The sequence below is a fragment of the Oxyura jamaicensis genome, chromosome 11, assembly GCF_011077185.1.
Source record: "Oxyura jamaicensis isolate SHBP4307 breed ruddy duck chromosome 11, BPBGC_Ojam_1.0, whole genome shotgun sequence".
In the NCBI taxonomy this organism is placed as follows: domain Eukaryota; kingdom Metazoa; phylum Chordata; class Aves; order Anseriformes; family Anatidae; genus Oxyura; species Oxyura jamaicensis.
Window position 1 is genome coordinate 20,699,615 of NC_048903.1, and position 25,261 is coordinate 20,724,875.

The 25,261-nt window shown below is 45.4% G+C and overlaps 1 protein-coding gene across 1 annotated transcript in view; it reads left to right on the forward strand.

Moving 5' to 3' along the window:
• ZFHX3 (zinc finger homeobox 3) overlaps positions 1 to 25,261 on the forward strand; it is a 475,206-nt gene that overhangs the window by 272,125 nt on the left and 177,820 nt on the right. The gene's annotated exons all lie outside the window — the stretch shown is intronic.

Below are 25,261 nucleotides of genomic sequence, written 5' to 3' on the forward strand. Positions count from 1 at the left end.
GTTTGCATGTAAACTTCGGGCGTCTCTTGGAGAGCGGTTTATATGACTCTTCTCCTTGAAGTGATATTTTAGCCAAAATCTCAGACTTCCCCATTTCTAAAACACTTTGGATGGGAGCTAGCCATAATAATTTGACTTATTGTTATTTTTTTTTTAGTAAATACCCTCTTGGACTATTTTATGCATTAATCTGGATTTGATGTGGATTTAAACATTTACAATGCAAAATAATTTGGGTTAAAAATAATCCCCCTTGATAAAGCTAAAAAAAACCCACAACTGTCACCATCGCTGACATCCAGGCCTTGACGGCGATCCTTCAATATGCAAATCGAGGCAAGGAGACGTCTGAGCAGCAGGGACCGACCAGGGTGCGTCGTTTGGTATTCCAGTCAATCAGTCAGTCGCTTTGGCTGCTGAGCAGTGTGAACAATTCGGATCTTGAGCTGCTGAGTCTCAAAACTGAGCCCACTGCTAGTCCTCAGCACGTCCATCTTCTGCCCAGACTGTGCCTCTGCCCTGTTCTCAGTGCGGGATTTTGCAGAAGGGAAATACTTCTCTGGGCTCGGAGCTGTAGGAGGCAACACAGCGCTGAAACCGTCTGGACTCATCTCCACCTGACAGACCTGCCCAGTGGCTCTCCAAAACCCTGTCACGCAGCACTTGAGCGTGCCGTGAGCTCGACGTCAGCTGTGTGTACGCTACCAGTAGTAAGAAGTCGGGAGTCATTAATATCTCAGTTTTTCCTGAAAATCTTAACAGATCTGACTTCTGCTCTGTCTGCAGCTAACAGGCAGTCAGATCTCAGGTGTCTTTAGGAACTGGCACTGACACAGAGTTACTAAACGTGAAGATGTTTGAGAAAACAGTTCTCAAATGCAGGTATTTCCGATGTATACCTTTCATCAGCAGAGGTACCAGGATATATTTTGCCTGTTCTTGTCCCTGAGGCCACTGTGGTGTTCCTCCTCCTCCTGTCTATTCTGAACCAGATTGCCAGGCCTATGGGGAACAATTTTCCAGTGTATTTATTTGTTTCCTGAACAGGCACTTGGGACACTGGTGTCTCTTGATAATCTCTGCGTACAAGAGCAGAACCATAAGAGCTTCTGCCAGTGTAATACAACACAGTATTCCTGCAGTAAAATTAAAACGCAAAAGTTACCTAAGATGCTGTTCCATAGCAGCCATGGAATCTGGAACTGTGTATTCAAAAAGGACAGGACAGGAGAAGGAAACATACAGGGTGGAGCTAACTGTCACCACTCAGATGACAAATCTTGTGGCTACAACAAGGAGTTCTCTGAAAACGTTAGTAGTAATCAAATGATCAAGCAGTGTTAGGGATCATAAGAAAAGAAGTAGAGAAAAAAGCCTAAGTATCATTATGCCAATGTATACTTCTCTTATGTGCCTGCCTCTTAAATAAGCTTTACAGTTCTGGTCCTATCCCAAGTAAGTTATTTACAAGAGAATGGGAAAATGTTCCAAAAAGTGCAGCAGAGGTGATCAATGTACGGCACATCTGCAGTACTGCAGAGGAGTACAAAGCAGGCTAGGTCCCATCAGTCAGAAGAGACAACTGCCATGAGATGTGGTGGCAGTCAGAAGACCATAATTCATTGGACAAAGTGAATAGGGAATGCTTGTCCACGGTCTGTTCCAGTACAAGGCTGAGAGGGCATCCCATGAAAGTAGCAGTCAGAAAGGTAAAAACAAGCAGATCAAGAAATGAAGCCGTTTCTTCACACGAGGCAAAATTGCCCTGCACATCTCTTCTGTAGCAGGGCTGCAGATGCTGACAGTACATGGGTTCAAGAACAAACAGAACAGCTTTATGGAGGAAAAATCCATTGAGGACTACTAGAAAGTGGAACCTGACTTGTAGTTCAGGAAGTCCTTTAATCACAGCTTGATGGTGGCTTCTGGGGACGCATCTTAGTCTGTCCACTTATTTCATGCTCTTGCTTACAGGGCTGTTACTGGTTACTGCTGATGATAGGATATTGGCTAGATGGACCATTAATTTAATTTTCTTTGTATAATCTCTTATCTGATATATCTAGCTCAGTTACAATACTTTCTCAGTACGGTAGGTCTTAAAAACCATAATGAATGTGCCTTCATTACATCTGTATGGTAGCAGCTATGGCACTGGCAGTAGTATGTGTTTGTCATCAAGAGATCAGAGAGATCTGCTGAGTCTTCCTTTCAGTCTTGTCTTGAGTTAGGTGCATACTATGGATCAAAAACTCCACATTTATCAAAATTCTGATATTACCAGTATCCTAAACTATGGCAGTGTCTTTCACCTCCTGTTTTTGTAATTTCTCTTGTTTGTTTTTTGATTTTTTTTGAAGCAATTTCAAATGGTGCCACTGCAGAAGGTGCCATATGTATTGCACAGTTCCCTCGCGCTTGGTCTGACCACAGGGTGCTTGCACTGCTCCTTAGGGTCTGGCCGTCCTGTGGTTAGCTGATGAGTGCCATTGTGGCAGCTCGTGAGCTGGTCACTGGGAATTTTTGATACTGGAATAGCCAGCCCAGAGCTGGCCGCTCAGCAGCAGGCTCCCAGGCTGGCTAGCTGCTTTCTCACTGAGCGAGGCCGAGCTGCACGCGGAGCTGGAGAGATTCATCAAGTGAGGAAAACCCGGCCGTCAATAAGCAGCTCGTGGGGTCAGTCAATGAACTGCCTTTCAGATGGTTTCCGACCAGTTCTCCAGCAACAATCAAACAGTCTTTAGCTGCTATCAGCCACTTCCATCACCTCTGAGACTGGCAGTTTTCCAATAAAGCCAATACCCCCCTCCCCCAGGGTAAGGCCATCAGCAGGAGGTGGGCATTGTCTTTTTACTCCAGCAATTTGAAGACAATGTTAGCTTACACTCTATTAGCAGGCGGGACACCGACCCCTGACCCTGGCATTGACCGCGCAGCCCACTGGCGGTGGACGCGGAGGCGTTAAGGTGGTCTGATGCAGTTGCTCTGCACGGCGCTGGGCAGGAGCACCCGGGCAGGTGGGCAGCGATGCCGGCACCGAGCTGTAGCGCACACAAACCCTTGTGCTGTCGAGGCACCAACCCAGGATGAGCTCTCAGCGGAGAGCCAGTGACAGAATGTCCCAGCAGAGCATCTGGGTTTTGAGTGCGGGATTTAGATTGGCAGTTACGCTGTCTTCGAACAGAAGATGCTAAAAGGTGCCCGATACGTGCTGAAGGAATCCTAGTCCTTTACACCGGGACTGGTGCCCATGGCGTGCCCAGGGCCAGCATGCCCGGGTGCCGGTCTGGGAGCGATGCGCTGGTGAGACCCAGCCCCAGCACCCTGCGCGAGGGCGCCCCGAGCAATCCCAACTGCAGAACAGCCTCAAAACCGAACGGCGACGTTCCACCCAAACCAGCCTGTCTGACTCTAACTTCCACTTCACTTGTCTGTGCTTTTCCCTGTTGAGGACTTAAAGGCCTGCCCGTCAATAAACACATTAGCTCACTAAACATTCGGATGCCTTTTCTTCTCTGGATTAACCCTTCGGGAGCTGGGGCTTCCTTTGGATTTGTTAGGATATTGATCACAGATCGCGTTTGCCTTTCAAACTCCCTTTCTGCTGTAGACTTGACAGATAGTTTCAGTGTTGCAGTCAAGCAGCAAATTCACTGCAGCTTCACAGATAAAGGGAGCTGCAGCGAACATCTTGTGTTGTTTTTCTTCTGGGGTAGAAAGATACCTCTTCTTCATGTTTCAAAGGAAACATGTTCGCCATTATCAGGAATGGCTTACTCTCATTGGCGTTGCTAATTAAGCAAGTAATGAAATCTTAAACAATGTCAGATATAATATATGTATACTTTTAGTATTAGTAAAAACTATATTAAATTAAAACATGCTTTAACCTAATTCAGCTTTTCCTTTCCTACTGAAAATCATACCTCTTTTTTCGTAAGTGCCTGTAAATGAGCATGAAAATTTAAAAGGAAACCAACTGAGATAGCCCCACTGTTTCTAGTTAAGAACAGATTAAAGAAGCTCTTAGAAGAATGGCTTAGAAGAAACTCTGCAAAATGGAAAGGTGATATTTTATGACCCAGGTGACCCAAACTGATGCAAAAACTTCAGAATTAGTGACCTATGCAGAAAATAGATCTTCTGGCTTTTTCTTACATGTGGTAAGTTTATTCTCTCAGTTGCCAAAGCCTGCCTGAGAATCTGAAGTAAATTGATTGCACCTCTCGTACATATTATATCCTTGTCCTGCACACACACTCCTAAAAATGCAAATACACCTGCCTGGCTCAGAATTATGCAAAGTAGGTGTAGTCTTCCCTTGTGATCGGGACCATATTCTTAGGTTTTTGAGCTCTTGATAAATCTCCTTGTGGATCACTCTGTGGTTCCTGTGCAGTTATTGCCTTCTCTTGAAACTCCAATAAATTATATCAAATCTACATGCTTTGGTTTTAGGTCTATCTGTTAGACCACCTATGATCTTCCCTATTTTTCTGTCTAGAGGAGGATTTCTTAGTATTTCCTCTTTTTTGTGCTTTTTTATTGTTGTTTTTAATGAATAAGTGAAACATCTCCAGTTGGAGACTTTAATGTGCTGCCTTTCTCCATCCTGTTATGTTGTACAGAGATTGCTTTGCCCCGTCCAGAGATGATCTGGTTCTAAATGCTATTCCCTTGGGCGTCGATAATCTGCTCTCTGTGCTTACTTTTTGACTCACTCTCATGTAGGCCACTGAGATTTCTCATTGTCTTCAGAATTCATATAACAGTTTTGCATCTTTTTTGCCTTATTCAACAAACAGCCACTCTGAAATTCTATTTAAACCATTCAACTGACATATGAAGCATAATGTTATTTACCGTCTAACTTACCCATTTCTGTACCTGACATCATTCTCTGCAAATTCCTTAGTGCAAAGTCACATTACCATGGGTTATGTCTTAAAACTGTGGCATAAGCCTAAAGATAAATACTCTCTCCCTTTGCAATGCTCACGCCAGATAAGAAGCTAATGCAAGTTGTGATTTAAAGGAGTTCTTGTAAGGCTGGGAACAGCTGTAATTTCAGAGCTGTCGTTAGTTTGCTCTGTCATACTCAGGAAGTCACGTCACTTCCCCGCTGCAGAGCAGTGGTGATAGTTCCCTGTTTATTTCAAAGGAGTGTTGAAAGGCTCGGTTAACACATTTCCATCGTTGGTACTATATTAAGTATGAAGCGTCTCTACGGTTAGCTGCTACGCGAACAACAACGCAATGCGCTGTGCCTATTGATCAGACTTCTTCCCGCTAGTCCATGTGGTCACCTGTCCACCTGATCCCGTGCCTTTTAGTGGGGAAGTGAAGCCTTATTCCCGTGGAGAGTATTTGTTTAAGAGGATTTCCTTTCTCATGCAGAGACAGCAGTAGCCATGCCAATAAGAGTGGGAGTGATTATGAGAGATTGACTGGTGGAATATAATCCCTGTGCTATGCTGATCTGATCTGGTGAAGATTGCGTTTCAAAGGTAGCAACTCATCCCACTCCAGGAGTGGTGTTCCACCCATAAATAGGGCTTTAATGAGATCCGACAGGCCTGATTTCTCTGGTGATACAGTAAAACAACACGACCAATTCTGATGGCTTGGGGTCCTGACCTTTAACAAGGACTTGTGACGTAGGGCAGACTGCCCAAGAGAGATAGAGGGCCAGGAGGCCAGGGGGACAAGGTCGGCAGATAATGAAGTGGTCAGCATTGGATTTCTGTCACTCACAGTGGTTAAGTACAACAGTGAGGGACTTCGGTAAAAGAAACTGTTAAAGAGCACATGCAGAAAGTAACAGAGACAGGAGAATCTGGGGAGGATTTTAGTTACCTTTCAGGGTGAACCCAGACAGTCTGAGTGACTTTGGTAATGAAGATGGTGAGTGCAGAAATCATGCAAAGAGAGTGAGAGAACAAGAAAGGAGCAGGCGAGATTAAACTGAACAGTGAAGGAAATCCAAGGAGACTTAATTTGACTGAGCATTGCACTCAGGCGTTGAGAGAGAACAGGAAAGAGAGCAACCACGGTAGCAAAATAGAGGGCTAGAGAGAAGGTGACTGAAGATGTAGTCCTTGGCTTACCCAACCAGGGCTGCAGCAGCCGTTTTGAGGCCGTCAGGTTGATCCTGTCGTGCCCGCAGGCGAGGACACTGCTCAGCATCGCCCTGGCTGAGGTCACAGTGGCCTTTGTGGAGCAATGCCCTGACAGCCTGTCCTTCCGCCACTGGGTTTCCAGCCTCAAACTTTTCCTGGTGCTGGGAACTTCTCTGTGTGGCACAGATGGTCTGTCTTCTTTTAAGTTCCTTTGTGCGGCTAGATCTAAATTTAGTGTGACTATTAGCTAAGAAAATAACCCACTTGGTATCAAACTACCTGCTGTGAATTCAAACAGCAAAACTGTGAAATGTAGAGGAAACTAAGACCTGTTATTAAAGAGGCACTGTCAGGTGATTCTGTCCAAATTTAAGGTCTGTTTCTTTTAGAGGTATGCTCCTTTATACCTGGTTTTAATATAAATATTTCACTGCAGTTTTGCTACTATGGCTATATAGAGTACAAGTGGTAGAAATTAAATGAATTCGACCCAAACACCAAAGCATTATGTTACTGTACAACAACCCCAAAATTAAGCTAACTAGAAACAAAAGTGAAAATGGAAAGTCTCAGCATGTTATTCAACCTAAATAAGATGCTCTAAGCATCCAAAACAGTACATGATAAGTAGGAAAATACGTTTTAAAAACTCTGTAGAGTTAGTAGCATAAGCTAGTTTTATTTACACAAAGAAAAAAATAATATATTGTTTTAACATTGCTGATGCTTTTAGAAATATTTTAACTGCAATGCCTACGAAGAATAAAATCATTAAATCAGATGTGCACAGCGGTTTTATATACAATATAACCTTTAGTCTCAGTTACACAACTGTAAGAATGGTTGCAGATACCAACCTGCATCTATATCAGCTTCAGTCAATGAAAGATTTGCTCTTTACTTGTTGTTTCTCCCCCCTCCTTTTTTTTTTCTCTGTATTTGGGTGTCTTATTGTTATTTTTGTTGTTGTTGTTGTTTTTTCTCTTCTAAAGAGAGAACATTCAAGCCAGGCAACCTGTTAGAGAGGTGAATTGCGTGATTACACTGCATTGTTTTAATTTGTCTTTGGATGAATTCTCATAAGCTTTCATGAGAAAATCTCCCATTAGAAGCATTCATTTAATTTAAGAACAGTTGGGAGAGGAAGGGTTGAGATGACAGATGGAGGACTGTGGGTGTCTTATAAGAGAGAGCAGAGCTTTTTGTATTTATCTTTTGTGGCACATAGTTGCTGTTCTCTGCTGCTTCCATTTTTTTTTTTTTTTAATCTGTGCTTTTTTGTGCAGTATTTCTTAGAAATCTCTCTTCTTTTGTACTGTAAGTCTAATAGATTTCATTAGTTTTTCCTGTACTGTGTCAGCTTTAAAACATAACAATATAACGCAGTATAGGGATGCAGCTTGGTAAGAAAGCAGAATAAAATAGGCTGAGCCTTCGTACGTGGTTTACAATCCAGTTTTGAATTGCATACAATTTTCAGAAAACATATGGAAATATAGAGCCAGTTTCTTCTCCATATCATTTTGCTGTTTGTCCAGCAAGTGTTACGTGTATTCTGAAGACAGTCATCTAGCCCTGCCAGTGCCTTCACTGTGTAATTAAAGGTTCACTATCAGCAAGTGGCTGAAATCTCACATATAACTTTTATTTATTTTAGTATAAAAATATAAGGTTTCAAAACATTCTCATTAAAAAGCATTTATGTACAAATGGTAGGGTTTCTGAATGTAAATGTGCGCTCTTACAATGTTTGTAGCCCAGGCAGCTCAGACTGCAAAAGCTGCATGTAAATCAAATACATTTAAATTAACAGTGATAGAAATGGGGGCAATAGTTTTGTTTTATAAATACCTGTAGGAGCAATATGCACAAATACAAATACGCTCGTAAGAAGAGAGCAGTTGATGACAGTATTTTGATAATCAGGTCCCTCATTTATGACTTTCACCTCTTTTAACATTCTTTAAATTACAATAGTGAATAATTGCTAAATGCCTGTACAATACGACTGTCAGGCTCCTTCACAGAACTAAATACAATTTAAAAGTAAATTTAAATCTAGTTAAAGTAAGATGGAAAACAGTGAAATGTTTCTTCTATATAAAACTTGCTTTGCTCGGCAGTATAAGAAGCAAGCTGTAAGCATAGGGCCAGAATTTCAAACATTAGTCTGTTTCCACTGTGCTGCACATGAATTTATTTTCATCTATATGTGCTATCCCTAAATTTGTATTTCACATAACAGATCAGGAGATATGAGAAGCAAAGTACATCAATTAGATTTGTGTTACTTTTCCGTGGAGTTTCTAACGTGATATGACCAAACCAGATTTCCACTTTTTCCCCCAAATTCCTTACCCTTCACATTCTTTTAATGATTTGATTATTCTCTGTTCAAACAACAAAATCTCTTTTCCAAGACTACATCATCTCTTGCCCAGGCTACTGTAGTCAGGTGTGGGTTTTTTTTGTCATCCCACACTTTCCAGCCCATATGAAATACATTGCCGTAACACTCTTTCTAGTCTTTTATTTGTCCATTTTATACCTTCAGATCTCATGTCCTTTCTCTGTCCTCCTTCCTAACAAAGCAAGCTCCAATTCATCGCTTTCAGTCTTTCTCCATCCTGTTTAACTTCATATAACTGCAGTCTTTCCATTGGCTTCATCAGAGATTGAATCTGAACACTCATTTCTTTTATATTTTTAATCTCAAACATCTCTGTACTTCCTTCCATTCTGTATCATCTACATCACTTTGCAGCAACTGAAGTGCAAAGAGTCTACTTTCTTCTCTGCAAAATTTGCACGGAACCTACATGACTTGACTTTTCTTTCTTTGTCTCCTATAATTTCATCAACATGGTTCTGGCCTCAGCAGGGACCTTTGTGTCAGCCACCACTGGTCCTGAAAGGGTACAAACGGTCTCATTTGCTCCGTGGAAAAGCAGCATTCCACTTTGCTCCAGGACTCCTGGCAGTGTTAGCACGGCTGCCTTTCTGCATTCTGCAAGGGGACATCTCATCTTGGTTGGCTCCCTTGGAACCCCAACCTACTCCCTGCCTTGTCAGCTCTGTAGGACACACTAACCACATTTCGGCTTCCTTTTTTCTTCCTCGGGGCATTGCCAGCTCTGTTACAAACTGCATTTTAGCAGATTTTCTAATACCAGCTGCCCCAGCCTTGGAAACAATTATCCTGTGACCCATTGTCTTCCTGAAGAGATGGATAGACAGGGACAGTCCTACATCTGTCTTTTCCCACTGTCCTGATTTATTACTTTGTAAAATAATGAAACGTTAAAAAGGTTGAACCTGAACTGAAGCTATGACTATGGCACTATTAATCAAACTGTTGGAGAATTACTTTATATTAGGTGCCTTAAGCATTGATCCAGTCCACTAAAAGTCGCCCTGAAACATCGTCTAAATACTGAGCATTGGGCCCAGGAAAAACCATTCTGGATTGCTTTGTGTTCTCTTAGAACGTGTGACCGCACAAGGTAACAGGCCCCAACGCAGCGGTAGTGCAAGCAGTTCAGAGAGGAAGGCAGCCCACATCTGACCTGATGGGCTGAGGACGGGAGCAGACAGCTCTACGCAGGGTTCCTCGGTTCCTCCTGACGGGGGGCGATGTCATGTGTCTAAGCACCTTTCACATAGGAAAATTCCGTGATGTGGCGCATCGTTCAGAAAATGGTTATGTACGTAATTTCATTTCTCACATCCTTCCTGACACAGAGATGCCTCTGGACAGGAAAATGGGATCATGAACACGACCACAGCATTCAGCAGTTCCAGGCAGAAGCAGTACTGACACTGAAGGCAGCCCCCAAAGTACGTGGGCAGCTTTTTGAAGCCGCTTTTGGTGAGCCATAGCTCTCAAAATTGCCATGCACTTGGGACTTCCAAAGAGGGTCTGTGGTGGTCGCTGGTCTCAGGCTGTTCCGTGAAGCGTCTCCAGGGCTGGGGCTGGAAGAGTTGTGCAGCTTCTCGGTGTCAGACAGGCAGCTCTTGCACCGGTCCTTGCAGCGATCTCAGATGAAAGGAGCTGAAATTAAATCATTACTTTCTCTCTTGGGAAGTCAGTATTTCCGTACCACGGTGTTTGCTCCCTGAACCTTCTCATCTCCCCGTGCTGTTCCCCGTCCCCGCCGTGACGAGCTGTTGGCGGAGGTGGCAGGCACCGTCACGGGGCTGGCACGGGCCCATCAGGCTCTCCTGCTCCGCCGGCCGTCACGAGCGTCTCTTATCTCCGCTGTCGATGCTGCACTCTCTTGATGTCTCAGTTCCGGAACGGAGATGCTCCAGCTGCTATCTGGGAAGGCTCTGGCCCCAAAAATATTTAGTTAGCAGCCATTCCGTTAAGTGGAATTGACTTTTTATCGGCTTTCCTCTGTACGGCTGCCACCGGCGAAGGCTGTTTCCTCCTTCCCTCTTCTCCGCCTGTCAGTCTGCTCCGCATTCCTATCGGCAGCCGTTAGCTCTGATCAATACTAACCACTGTGTAACAGCTCACGCATGGCTGCCTTAGTTTGCATCGATCAGACCCTTCTTCCAACAGGTAGCCAGCTATTTGAGGCAACGACTTGAGATAAACACCTACTTTTACTTCAGGCTAATTCATTACGGACGGATTTCAAGGAGACCCGGTGCCCTGCTTCAGAGGCTCGCAGAGATCAGAGATTCGACAGCAACTTCTCTCCTGCATGAGAGCGTGTGAGGCCGTGTTATTTTCCCTGTTTCTTCTGTAAAAATTGTGCTATCCAAATACATTCAAAAGACCTAGACTGAAATTTACACTTCACATTCTTTTAGTCAGGAGTTTCTGAAAATTAAGAACATGAGTGCTGATTAGAAATGGGGACGGGATGCCCAGTAAGCATCCTGACTGTCCCGGCACAGCTTCTTACTGCGGACCCTCTTCTGTTGCCACCTGGCACCCCGGGACCACAGCTCTGCAATCCCCACACGCTCCGTGGGGACGCCGCAGCCCCATGGGGACGCCGCAGCTTCTGTGCTCAGCAGACACAAATACCAACTCCATCAGGCAGCCGATCCAAACTGAGGCTGTTGGTTCTTGTTTTTTTCCACCATCCTTTTGAGGGAGAAGGAGCCCACCCTGAAATTTGGAGAGCTGTCGGGTGGCTGCAGAGAAGGCACAGCACGGTCCCCAGCAGAGCTTTGCTCAGGCTGCCTGCGCACATTTTGCACATTTCTGTTTAGCTCCACGAGAAAAAGTCTGAATCAGAGCCCCTTAATGTGTGGGCTTGGAAGGCGGAGAGGAACATTCAGAAAAGCAAGAGCCTGTGCCAGAGGTGAAATACACAGTTCTTAATCAGTCTGAGAAGCCTGTAGATCAGATGCATCCAGTCCTGAAAGCAGGACTGAAAGCCTCTCTTAGAGAAGTTCCCAACTTTACAGCAAGCAAACCACCTTTTCTGGTTGTTTTATACCTGTGCCAGTTTACAGAGGCAAAAGGCCCGCAGGGCTGCTACGGCTGTTACAAACTTTCCAGTGAAATGAGTGTTTATTATTATAGGTTTGATGCTGTTCCCAAAAGGACCTAATCAACAAGTAATAAGGCCTCAAGAGAGCAATTAGAAACCTGAACTTTAACTCCCTTATAACCACAGTGTAGACAGTAACTTTTGCTTTGGCTTTGGGGTATGCAGCCTAGTGTCTTGCTGAAGAAGAAATACAGAAAATCTGAAATCTTAAATATCTGCATGCGAGCATTTGAATTCAAACAATGAGGCATAGACTAGTTTTTGTGGCAGGGTGAATGTGTATGGCAAAAAGGACCAATGGTCTGGGGGGGAATCACACCCAAATATACAGCCTCCTTCATACCTGGTGTTACTTTTTCAATGCTTCTTCCTAGCTGTAGGCAATCACTGAGGATGTCACGTGCCAGCAGACTTGCAGCATCTGTCCCCCCTAAAACAATTACCTCATTTTTTCCATTTGTAAGATAACAATAATACCTGCCTAAATGCAGAAGCTGGAGATACTTGGTAAGTTTGGAGCTTGTTTTGAAAATTTTCTGTAGGACATTTCAGACAGGAACTACACATTAAATAATTCTTGCCCTAGAAAGTCATGTGGCTACTGGAAAATAAATAAATAAATGAATGAATAAAGTAAAAAAGCACAAGAATAGGGTAGCACAGCTGCACCTGTGGGTATTGCCTAAGAGGGCTGATACTCCTCACAGCCTGGCTAAAGCATTGACTTTGCAGGCCTTTACACAGAGCGATAGCACCACTAACACATGCCCGTAGGTTGTTAACTTTTGTATTATTTGAAACTTAAGAAGTGTGTTTCTAGAAAATATTACAGAGTTAAAGTTGGCAGTTGTGTTTGGGTTTTTTTTCCACATTTTTTTTTTTCAAATGCTGCATTTGAAGGCCATTTCCCATCACAGAATATACGTCTGCATGTACAGAAGAGAGCTGTCACACCCTTCCTCTTCAACAGGAACTATAGCAAGAAAGCAAATACTGGTGCCATACAAGAAGCCAAGAAGAAAAAATACCGCATGCAGGGGTTGTCCATTTCTAATTTTTTGACTAGTCAGCAGCCCTAGGGGATTTCCAGTTCATCACAGTACGAGCAGGCTGACCTCTGTGTAGTGGCGGCCTGTGCCTTGTGAGTCGAGTATAAAGTGCATCATTCTTTTTGCAAGTCCTCCTTCTCCAGTGACCGTGGGGTTAGTGCTCGCCACACCTGCAGCAGGCCTATGGCACGCGTCCCCTCGAGCTGGCCGTGCTTGGCGGAGGCCTGATGCAAGCAGGGTGAAGCCGTTGCTGGGTGGCCAGAAGGCACAGCTGCAGAAGCTGGCAGTGGCAAAAACTGCTGCTCTGCTGGCAGGCGGCATTCATCTTCCAGCTGTGCCTCTTCTGACCAGCTCCAAACAAGGATTTTTCCTGTTGTGCGGTCATCACTGCAGAAGTGAAAATACTAGTGAGTAGCAGGTGAGAAGCAGGAGAGGTATCGCTGTAAGGGCTAAGCAGAAGATGTGTGTAATTGCTCCTAGCAGAGACAGCTGGCATGGCCACTCACTGGAGTGTGTCATGTTATTGGGAATGATCAATAAAATAGTGTGTGGAAGTGCGAAACTCCAGGAGCACACTGCAGAGCAGTGTCCAGGGCACATATTTTAATACGCTGTATTTTTCTCTGGAAGACACATAAAGTAAATGCACGTTGGCTGCATTCATATGGCTTGTCATGACACTCAGACATGAGCTGCATGTATATACACAAGTGCCTTTGCAGTCAGCAGTTACAGAGCTGTCGAGGTGAGGGACTGCTCCCTTTCGGAGGTGGGAACACCACCACGAGACCGGGGCTGTGCGCTTTGCACCCCGGCTTCAAACTGGGGGCTGGCGGTGCCTCCGCGCTCCAGTGCGGAGCATGGGACACCAGGGCCTGGAGCGGGAGCCGGAGGGCTCCTGTCCCCTGCCATCCGTGGTGCTGGCGAGGAGAGGAGAGCTGAGCAGGCTGAGGATCCCGAGAACTGCGGTGAACGTTCAGAGGTCCTGGCCTTATGTTTAAGGTCTTGAAAAACTTAATGTATGAAATGGAGCCAGCAGAGAGAGTGAAATGCGGGGATGTTTTACTGTCTGTGGAAAAAGGAGCTGCTGGGTCTTTGATCCAGTTGTTGCTGGTTCAACCACGCTTCTCAAAACCCGTGGTGTGGGTGCCCCGCCTCAACGCAGCACCACAGGTAACGCAGCTATGGATCGCTAGAGGCAGCTCATCACTTCTGGGAGTCCGAGGTTGTCTGCTGGATCATTGTAAATACTTGCTGTGTGTGTGGTATGGCGTATGTGTGTGTTTGCTCTATGAAGGAGGTATTCGGAGGAACTGTAACTTCTAAGTTCCTCTAAGGGGCTTCCAAGCACTGTCCTTATTCATAGGCTCAAATTGCAACTTCAGTGGTCAGAGACCACTATGGGACTTGGGCTGAGAGGTAAAACGCTTGTCTCAGAGTAACTTCCAAGACCTCCACAGACTCCAGCAGACATCTGTTTGTGCACTGTTCGTGTAATCAAGGTTGTATCAGTATCTTCAACAGCAACAAAAAGGTTGTATTATTATTTTTTACTCAACATTTCTGAACAGTAATATAGTAAAATGCCAATTATACAGCCCTGGATTCACGTAAGATCTGTGCTCGTTGCTCTAGGACTATTTCTGTCAGTAGCACAGCTCTATTCCCAGCTCCTGAGTGCGTGTGAGCTGCCTGGCTGCTTGGTGGCATACCAAAAGCAGAGGGAATTCACGGCCTGAACTGCCATTCTGATTCTGAGTATTTGAGTAAAAGGTGAGAAACTTACATTCATATGAACAATTGCAAGCTGGCTAAAAATGAGAGGGGGCTCACAGAGCCCTGTCCTATTTTGGCTCTGCAGAAACAGCAGAAGAATTTGGGAAACAAATGTTAAAGTTTCACACTATAGTTAAAAACTTCAATTTTCATTGATTAGCTGCTGAGAAAAGTGAGGGACAGGCTGTCCTGCTGCAAACTGAGCAAAGCCTGGAGAAAGCATGAGGCACGCTGTGCCATCAGGGACCCGCAGTCCCGGCCTGCAGTCCATCCTGGGCTCTAGTATCGCATACACACCCCAGCAGGTCTAAATGGGCAAAAGCATCTACTTTTGGAAAACTTCCTTTAGTACAAGGAGTCTGAAGTGTGTTTTCACATCATCTTTCGTTGGCTTGAAGGATCAAAGCAAGTTTCTAGACGGAGGATGGATTTAATTGTTTGGGTTGAGGTTTTGAGTGCAGAGAGGGGATTTGCTTAATTTCTTTCAGTGAGAAGATTTCACTTGCTGTTGTCCATCCTGCAGGAAGTGCAATTAGAATCACAGAATCATCAGATGGTTAGGGTTGGAAGGTACCTTAAAGACCATCTAGTTGAACCTCTCCCCCCCCCCCCCAAAAAAAAAAAAAAAAAAAAAAGTGCCAGTTTTATAGTGCCAGATTTTCCCAAGTATGATTTGAAACTGCTGTATAAATGTTACTGTCAGGTATAATGTAGGTTGTTAGATTGAGGGTTTTGTTTTGTTTTGTTTTGCTTTGTTTTCATTTAGAGGACACTGCAAATGAGAAAAAAAAAATAATCAGCTTTAGCTGGAAATAAAAAATAAATAAAAACAAGAAAGTTGGTGAAGTATCTCTTGGAGAAGTGTTTTTCTGAAAACTGTCCCCAGCCCCAAATTTTTCAGGAAGTTTCCTCTCAAAAAGCACTAAGTACTCACTCCTCCAATTAAGGTTAAGAAGAACAAAGGGAAGTCTTTTTTTTTTTTTTTTCTTCCTGCCAGTTCAGTACTATGTTTGATATCTGAGAACTGGCTGATGCAATTATGAGTCTTAGCTTTCAGGGTGCTGTTTCATGCCTTCAAGAGGTAAATGACAATTTTCCAGATATGGGATGGGGAAAAAGGGGTTGAGATACTGATGAGACCAGTACGTGCAGTAAGCAGCTCCTTCTGTATCTGATCTTCCCTATTCTGCACCTGTGTACTGTGACAAAGTTTGCTGCACAAGTTAGACTGGGTTTGCTTCCAGTGGGTCTGTCTAGTGATGGTAACTGGGATGGGCTGAATATCTTGGGATCTCTTCAGATGTATCACCGTCTAAAAGATAGATGGCCTCACCTGGCGCTCCTACCATCGCAATCTGTGGTCAGTCTGTGCCTGAAATACAAGTTCAGGACTCCATTCTCATTTGCTTTGCACTTAATTTATGTTAGCTCTGTAATGTTTTCAGTTAGCATTGATTAGTGTATATGCCAATATGTGATAAATATTGAGAACTGAAAATAGTCTTTAAGTCCAAACCGTTTGAAAACCTTTGCCATACAGGGTGCAGATACTGAACCTGTAATAAGCTTACCGCAGCAGCTTCTACTTGGTGACCACGTTAGCAAGAGCTGGAATTCATGGAGCTTTATGAGGGGCATTTAACACTAGTGAATCACCAGGCGAGCTCTGTGGTACTGGTGTCTGGTGAGCTGTTATCTCTGATCCTCCTTTCACTGAAAAAGAAAAGTCAATGCAGAGGTAGTTTGTGAAACAAAATGTGATGTGATCATCCAGCAGTGTCCCAGAAGTCAATGCTAAGGATCTCCAGAGTCTGTGCTATTCCCCAAACCAGGCCTGGTGTGTTGGTCTTGTTGTTTTGCAGGACTGTTGAGTTCAACTTTTTACAGTCTCCTCTTTCCAGTACCCTATGTCATTTTCAATCAAAAATTATTCATATTGTAGTATATGCTGTCGGCTTTATTTTTAAAAGGTCTTCTAATCTGTGTTTATACACGAGAATTCAAAGATACATTTATTTATTTTCTTAGCAAAACACAGAAATGTTACAAGTTGTTAGTCTCAATAATCGCATTGAATATTGTGGAGTTAGCTTAAAATATGTTTTTCCTCCTTGAAATGAATATTTGTATCTGGTTCAAATAATTCTGCATCAGTCTGCTAATGATGAAAATCAGAACAACCTCAGCAATGTGGAAAAGGTAAAGTGAGAACAAAATGGCACTTGGCCAATGTTTATGAATTACGGAATATGATCATGAAATCATAAGAATAACCACCAAAAGGTAAATAAATTACCCAGCCTACTACTTATTTTCATGTACAGTTTGACACAAAAGCTGAAGCCATGAATGATTTATACCTGTTTTAACAATAATACTCATTTTCCTGAAAGATGGTCAGCACTAAGGCTGCTGTGGGCACCGTGCCAGTTGTTGAAAGGTTAATGTCTCAGCAGCAATACATTAAATTATGAATTGTACCAGTCCCAAAATGGAAGGTTATTAGCTCAGTATGTTTAATTAGCCCAACTCGAACTTTGCCATCTGCTAGCACTGTCCGTCACTAATGTATGGCCATGTGGAATAGGAAGGTTGGAAATGAGGTGCTGGAAGCAGGAGACCTTCACTTCCACGCAACCAAACCTCACCCACTAGAACTGCCAGGGGGTGCCGATGCTCTGAAATCCCCGGTAGGTCCAAAGGCTGGCTCACACGCATGGCTCTGGTGAAATCCTTCTTGGTAACCACCAACTGATCCCCAGATGTGAAAAGGTGCTGCACGCTGCGCAGACCAGTCCGCACAGCACAGATTCCATTGCGGAGTCCAGGAGCACAAGGAAATCCACGGGGATACGCACGTCTTGTTTTCTCCTGAGTCCTTAGGGCCAGTTTTCATGTCAAAACATTTGATTAATGTTTGTAAATTCTAATTAGAGTTGTGTTCTGGTTACATCATAGTGTTTAACGTGAAGGGAAGAGGAAGAAAGATGAGAGCCTGAACAATGCATGTGCCAGAAAAAGAGAAGCTTTTCTAGAGACAGGTGTGGAGCTGCTACAACCACAGGCATATGGGCAGCCCTGTAGAGTGTGGCCCTTGATCAGCAGGGCATCCTGCAGGCCAGCGCTCAGACATTTGGGAAGAAACAGCTCACGGTGGATTTATTTGCACAGCATCTCTTCCCAGCAACTGTGCAAGGCTGCGATATTTAGCTTTTCAATACATATTAGCATGTTACTTATTTAAAAAAGAACAAAAAGTAAAATATGCTGATTTAGGATTAGTTCCGATTGTGTGACTTGTAGAATATGATGTGCAAAGTGGTAACTTAGTTAATTATTCATCATTATTGTAAGGGTGCTTTTGTGGGGGTTATGTGTTAAAACTGAGGTCAGAAGTGTGCCCAGGAAAGTGGAACGTACAAACAGGGGGAAGATTTTGAAGTTGTAAGAGGCCAAACACAGTCCCATTTTTAATTCTCCTTTCTCCTCCTATCCAAGGTAGGATCACCTTGCCAAGGAGGAAAGGTATTTGAACAGACGTAACGTAGAGCCCGGGCAGCTTCCAATAGCCGGACACTAAAACTAAGAGTTTATCCATTCCCATCCCACCAAAGCCCAGCAGAATTTAAAGATATTTTAACCTACACAGGAGATTGGGTCAAACACTTAGTAATTCACTGAAAACTAGTCTAGGTGAAGAGGTCCATGCAATTCCACTGGCTAGGAAGTCTCAGTGTTTCAATGTTGCATGCGAAGAGTAAAGAAAGAGTCTGACAGAAATTACAAGGCATCCAAGTCAGCGTAAGAGACAGTATCAGGTAGAGACTCAACTCCTTTTTCTTAATTTACTTATTGTTTCTTCTTCTCCTCTGGAGTTTCTGCTGATTCCCTCTCCTTCACTTTAGTGAATCCTCTGTGCTTGAACTTTTGAAGCAGGTGGCATGGCTGGAATATTGGAGTAATACATGTTAGAGTAAAACCTGCAGACAGAAATAGAAAGTAAATGGAAGATTAATTGATCAGAGGAAGGGCAAAGGATGGAGGGGATAAAACAAAGGGAAGGAAAGACAAAAATAATACCTTACCTGTGTCCTACAATAATTTATTATTTTTATATAGTGCCCAGGGTGTACAGGATCTGTTTTACTGAACAAATAGAAAAAAAAAAAAAAAAAAGAAAAAAAAAAAGAGTTCTCAGCCCCAAACAGCAAACATATTAATTTATAATGTGACAGCCCAGCTAAACAAGTGGTCAGGCCAATGCAACAAGGAATAATTTAGGGCTTATGGAGCATGAGTTACTTTAGTTTGGTGTATGCACATGTGCATTCCATCAGATGGAAGTCTCTTGTTTTTGTAATAACTTATTGCAGAAGAAAAATTTCTCTCTCAGGAAAGTTCTGAGTGAGAGAGGGAGGGTTTGAGGGCATGGACAAGTGTTTTATGCGGAGGAACAAAGAGACTGCCATTTTAATACATCATAAACAGAGTGACAAATTTAACCACAGCCTTACAGCAGAGGTACTGCAAATCACCCCCCAGCCAGGACTCAAGGAAGCTCGTAGTGGGCTGCGAAGTGGGGCAGAGTGAAGAGAAAAGCAGAGGAGACGGGAGGAAAAACTGGAGCATTTGCTCTGAGCCATCTAGAGCTCGAGTTTCTAATGAGCCGTCCAGATGGGACAGCGAGGAGGTGACCTGAAACAACACCACCAAGCAGGAGAGGGTTCCAGGGAAGAAGCAAACCCACCGTGACCACAGAATCGAGGCAGCAATAGCAGAGTTGTTTTCTAGCACAGTTACTGAAGTTTCAATTGCAGTTTTATTCCAAAAGCAAATTCCAAAGTTTTATGTCCATAAAGGTTTAGACATAAACAAGAAAGAAGTCAGGAAAGTGGTATGTACTTGTATAAACAGTTCCACTTTATAATTAATGCTGGAGATCAGGGGAGCAAGAATAGCTGTGCATGTGTGGTCATTCAGATTTACTGTTGGCCTTATTAAAACCTAGTTCTACAATAATTTTATGCCCAGGTAGGGCAGAAAGAGAGCAGGATGCCCCCAAGCAAGCCATAAATAGTGTGGTGAAGACAAAGTGTTTATTACTTAGCTTCACAAAGGCTCTGTAAGTGCTCTCCCAGGGTACATATACTTGTACCCCAGATGCCAATTCTGCAAATTAGCATTATTTCTCAAAATACTATGTAAACAGAAGTCATTTGAATACTTGATTTCATCAGTGTACCACATGGAAACGTCAGTATCTTCCTTTCTGCAGAGCGAGCAGAGGTTTTCATTGCCTTTGTGCTTCTCTTGGAGTATTGTTACTGATGAAAAAAACTTGCAGGGTCTGGGATCTTTACAGAACTTTATTCTTCAGGATTTTGTCCCATCTTGTTGCCCAATGCCATCTTTCTTCCTCATCTTCCCCCTCTCTGCACCAAAATGGCCATTAGCCTTTGAACTAAAGAAAACTTTGAAGAGACGAGGTGAGATTACAAACCAATCAGTCTGAAAGAGCAACTCCGGGGCATGAACTTTCCCATTTGCCACTGAAGTGTGCTATTTTGAATCTTCTGTTTAATAGTTTAAATGACTATGCCAGAAGTTATTTCATGTCTGAGACACATGGGGAATTACAGGGATACAAGATCCTGTCAAATAAGCTCCAGGATGTCCCTTTTTGATAAGCAGAAAAGCTACCAGTAAATTCAGCTCAGGTGCTTAATAATGAGCTCTTATTTTATCATTATGTGTCCTACAATTATAAGTTGTTCAAATTTTAGAAACTTTCACTGATTTTTTCCAATCCATTTTTGTATTGCATTTCACATAGAAAGAGGTAGCTTAGTTTACAGGAGAACAACAACACAGGGTGTTGAGGAGCATTAGAAAAGTTGCCACCGACCAGTAAGCCATTGCTAGGAGGTGCAGCGTTTGCTGAGAGGGAGAAGGCACTTCCTTTTCCTAGGAGGTTGATTTTAATCATAATTGTTTGGAGCTGCTGATATTTTGAGTTGTTTGAGTTAATTCATTGGAATTCAGAAAGGAAGAAAAGGGTAAGTGAGGATGATCAGTGATGCACTGTAAATTGGTAAGATTTCATGGTACCCCGTACGGATGTTGTCTGTGTGTCTGGAAACACATCGAGAGAATTTTCAATCATGTCTTTTATGCTCTGATCCCCCAAGTCAGTGTTACTCCCATTTTACAGGCCAGGCGAATAGGACAAAGAGCGGAGAGTTTTGAAGTCCATCCTCGTATGCCTTTGTCTTGGGCACTTTTAGCATGCCCTGTGGACTGCTCTGGCTGGTCCTTCACTACAGACAGCAAGTCCGTGGCAGAGCTAGGAATAGAAGCCAGGCCCTTATTCCAACTCCCAGATCCTCAAGAGTATTTTTAGGTACCTAATACCATTAATTTTATACTTTTTTTTTTTTGGCCGAAGTTCTTAGAAACAAGATCATGCTTCGTCCTGAAATAGTTTTTCAAACCATACTTATGTGCTCTTGGACGTTTTTTTTCAGGGATTGTGTGCAGTTTGGCCATATTTAAGAACAAATGGGCTTCAAAAGTAGTTTGTGAAGAGTTCTGTGTGTACGGTGCTTTTGTACAGCCTTGGAGTATGACTAAGTACACGGGGAAGATGGTGCAGAGTCTCCGTCTTCTGCAGAGTCTGAGAGGATCTTTGGCAGAAGAATGTAGCCATTGGGTAGCAATGCGGGGGAGCAGTAGAAGGCTTCTTTTAATGGCCGTAAGATTCAGATTCATTTTTTGCTGTCTCCAAAAGACAAAATGCTGTGCTTCTGTACCCCCTTTTGTTTTGTTTGCAACTTCTTCTCTCAAACACAAAATCTTTCATATTTAAAATACAGCAAGGCCATTGCTGTACACCAGTTTACCGATGTCTTGATTGAAATGATGCTAACACACAAGAAGCTTCCAGAAACCCCAATGACAGCTGGCCTACAGCATGCTGAAGCTTTTACAGCCTCAGTGCTGCAGCCTTTACTCAAAATGCTCACAGTGGCCTAGAGAAATATACCGATTTCCTACATATGGTCGTATTTTTATTATGCTAACTCAACATCTCATTTGAAGCCCTGCTCCTGCATCCTATCTATTATTAATTAATTGATTTCCTATAAGCTTGTTATTTCAATCGCTATAACATCCTCGCAATGTGCATGGCTTTTCAGGCAACAGAAGACAGTTCCCGTCACAAAGAGCAAACACGCCAAAAATGCCAAGTCAGACAAAGGCGAAAGAGCACTGCAAGAAGCAAGCAGATGAGTGGACAAGCCATGGCACGCTCATGCCGTGGTTATCTTTTTCTTTTTGGTTAAACGCCTCAAATTCCCAATAGTGTTTGCTATTCATCCTCTGTCCCCAGTTGTCAGAGCTGCCCAGAGCCTTTCTCTGTTCCTCCCATCACACATCATTTGGCCACCTCCCGTTCACTTTCCTCTGAGTTGCTTGTAAGATGAACAGATGTGAGGAGCTGCATATTTTTGGTGACTCCCCCCATAGCTGTCACAGGAAGAAAAGGGCTTGAGGAGGATTTGGGAGCCCAGAGGCCATTCCTGTGCAGGGTCAGGCTGTCCCATGCGAGAGGAATACAGCCACTGTGGGACAAATGCTGGTGGAACAGAGCCTCTGCATTTGCTCCAGCCTTTAGGTGCTTCCCTCCTCTCGCTCAGTCCAGTGCTGAGTGGTAAATGTGCTTATTAGAGTGCTAATGTCCTGCCAGTGGAATCCTACCTCCAAGTATATTAGGGTAATGAGTTCACACCTAACTAATGGAGACTTAATAGAGTTACTAATAGGCTGCCTTTTCCCCCACGGTTTATGACCCTGCAGGCCGGAGCTGTGAGGGGAGGGAGAGGCTGGAGGCTGCATTCGGTCCCGCAGACGCCACAGCAGCGCTCCGGCCCGGCCGCCAGCCTCCGCCTGCCTCAGGAGTTCCTTTCCAGGGACATCATCCCTCCACCTTTCTGCGAGGAAAAATAAACAGTTTGAGGCTCCTGCGCCTTTATTAAACATTTCCTTCAAGCTGCATACTTTGGCTGCGTGCCCAAATGCACCAAGAAAGCTTCCACAGAGCAGCTTGAGGCCGGAGTCCGGCCACCGGCTGCCCGGGATAAACAGCCCCGGCGGGGCCCAGCACCTGCACCCGCCTCGGCCTGGCCGCGGTGCCCAGCAGGCCGCCAGGGCGCCTGCTCTGCGCGGCCGTGTGCGGCTCTGCTCGCTGACACAGGCCGACGTGGCAGCGAGGTGGGTGGGGAGGTGACGGCCAGCGCCCTGGGACAGCAGAGGGTGTCTGGTGCTGCTGGCGGAGAGGGCTGGCGTCGGTGTGGAGGGGTTTGGAGAGCTGCTGGAGCTGGGAAGGAAAAGCAATGATATTCTTAAGTCTGTTGCACCAGATGAATGGTATGTTAGCATTTAAAAGATGCATTCTTTACCCACCATCAGCAGTGCTTCTGCCGGGTGGCGGTGTGGGGTTTGGCGTGGGTTGAGTCCCTGCCTGAGCGTGGTGGCCGCCCGTCACGCCCAGCAGAGGGAAAAGCGGTGTCAGACGGCGTCGTCACGACGGGCGGACAACATGTCTGCGAGCCGCACAAGGCCGCAGCGCGGCGCCGAGCCCCAGGCCCTGCGAGAGGGGCCCGGCCCCTGGAGGTCCTGCAGGAGGGGGCTGAGCGGCCGCGGGCAGCGGGGGCACGGCGGCGGGGTGATGTCAGCGCTTCCTTCTGGGCCGGTCATGTGCGCTTGCCAGGTAAACAGTCTAGAAATAGATGGGAGGAAGGCAGCGGATGGAGCGTGCAGCCGGGCTGGAGCTCGGCCTCCACCCTTTCCTCGCCACGGCCATCGTCACAGGCAGCTTTCCTGGCCTGGAGCAGGGTGCTCGGGGCAGAGCTGGCGAATGTGAAAGGAAGCAAACTCAGGACTCTCGCCTAGCGTGGTTTTAAAATGTAGTGCCCACGTTGTGAGACAGTGCTGGCAGATCAAAGCAGGCAGAGGTTCTTGATGGGGTGGCTACAGCAGAGCTGCTTCACCCCCCTTTTGCAGCAGGAGCCCAGGTGAGGCCAGTGGCTGGGATGGCGGAGGTGGGCGCTGCAGCTGCGGGAGGACCCCGGCCGCTAGCACGCCTCACTGAGCAGGGAACCCTGCCGTGCCCTGAGCTGGGAACAGGTTAAAATTGAGGCATTTATTGCAAGCATAGGAGCTCACTTAGGAAGTGTGAAGTGTTCCCAGCAACTGAACAACAGAAGTTCAGGTATAGAAACTCTGCAAAGTGCCAAGAATATTCTTAGTTGGCTCTTTCCTCATTCACTAGAAATGTGCCTTTTCTGTGACGCCTTTCAGAGCAGTCTGGCAGTTAAATTAGTAGCTACAATAAAAACTACCAGTGCTGCTTGGAGACAGGGTTTTCTAAATCTCTGTTCATCAAAAAACATAACGCGTGGTCTAAGCTGCCTCCTGAGGCAGGAAGCCTGGCCTCGAGTCCCTGGCTTGCCCCACTTTCACAGATCTCAGCAGACAAAATGCACAGCACCATGCAGGTTCTTCTCTGGGACGGGGGCTATATCTTTTCCAGGCACGATAGAGTACTTTTTCAGGAATTTTCCAGGCGTGATAGTGTGATCCTATGCATCATCCACACATGTGTCCTGTCTGGAGTGGCAGAGAGAAACTGCAAGAGCAGAAAGCTGGGAAAACACTGTCGCAGCTACTGCTGATGGCCAGGTGCCCGCTCAGCACTTTCCTTTACCCCCACAAAACAAAGCTGCCGTCATAGCAAGTACCCATAAAATGCAAGGCATTCTGAGTGCGGAGATTAGTGGTAATTTTACAAGGACTCAAATAACGTCGGTCTGCAGGGTGCAGCACTGCCTTGAAAGGGAACAGCAGACATTTCCCCTGGAAGCAAGTTTCCTCTTTCGAGCAGTTTACAGCTGAAGCGCAGTGTCGGATTGTGGCACAAATATCCTATCAGCCTTGGGTTGGAAGACAGATATTTGATACCTCTTTCTGTTGCCGAAACGCGCTGCCCAGACAAGGCTCCCAGCACGGTTATTTTTTGAAGCATTATGTAATTGGATTGCATGGTCAGTAGTGCTTCCTTAACGAGCCTTTCAGCAAGCCCTCTGCCTGCCGCAGCCAATCCTCAGCCCTTACATACACACTTACGCAGGCTCAGTCTGGAGTAAACTCGCTGCTAAATACAGTTAGGACGCAGCTGAAACCAGGCTCGGAATAGACCTTCCGCCGCCCGCGGTGCGTGAGGCGCGGTGCCTGGCTCTGCCGCTGCCCCAGCGGGGCCACGCTGGCGTTTCCTGGCCGCGGGCTCGCCTCCTCCTGCCCCTGCCTGGGCCCTCCCTGGGGAAAACCTGCTCACTGCAGCACAGAGGGGCGACCAGGGACAGGCTGGTGCCGGTGTCCCGGTCCCCCTGGTGCAGACAACAGCTCGGGGTCTGCCCAGTGATGGTCCCCGGGGCTTGAAAGCCATCGGTCCCCAGCCATGGGCAGACTCTGCTGCTGCGCCCAGGCCCCGAGTGCCACAGGGGCCTTCCCTTCCCCAGGACCGGGGGCAAGCTGGAGTGCTGAGCCAGGAGCTCTGTCTCCAGACGCCTTCACGGGTCAGGCCGCAAAGTAACCGCACTCGCGGCCCACTGCCGGAGACGAGGCGTGGGGCTGGCCCCTCGTCCGTCACTGGTGTTTGGCAGGACTTTGCCGTCCCTCCCGGCCGCTGCCCGTGTGCCGGTTGTGGCTCTGCTGAGTCACTGCTTCCTGTTTGTGATTGCTGACTGGT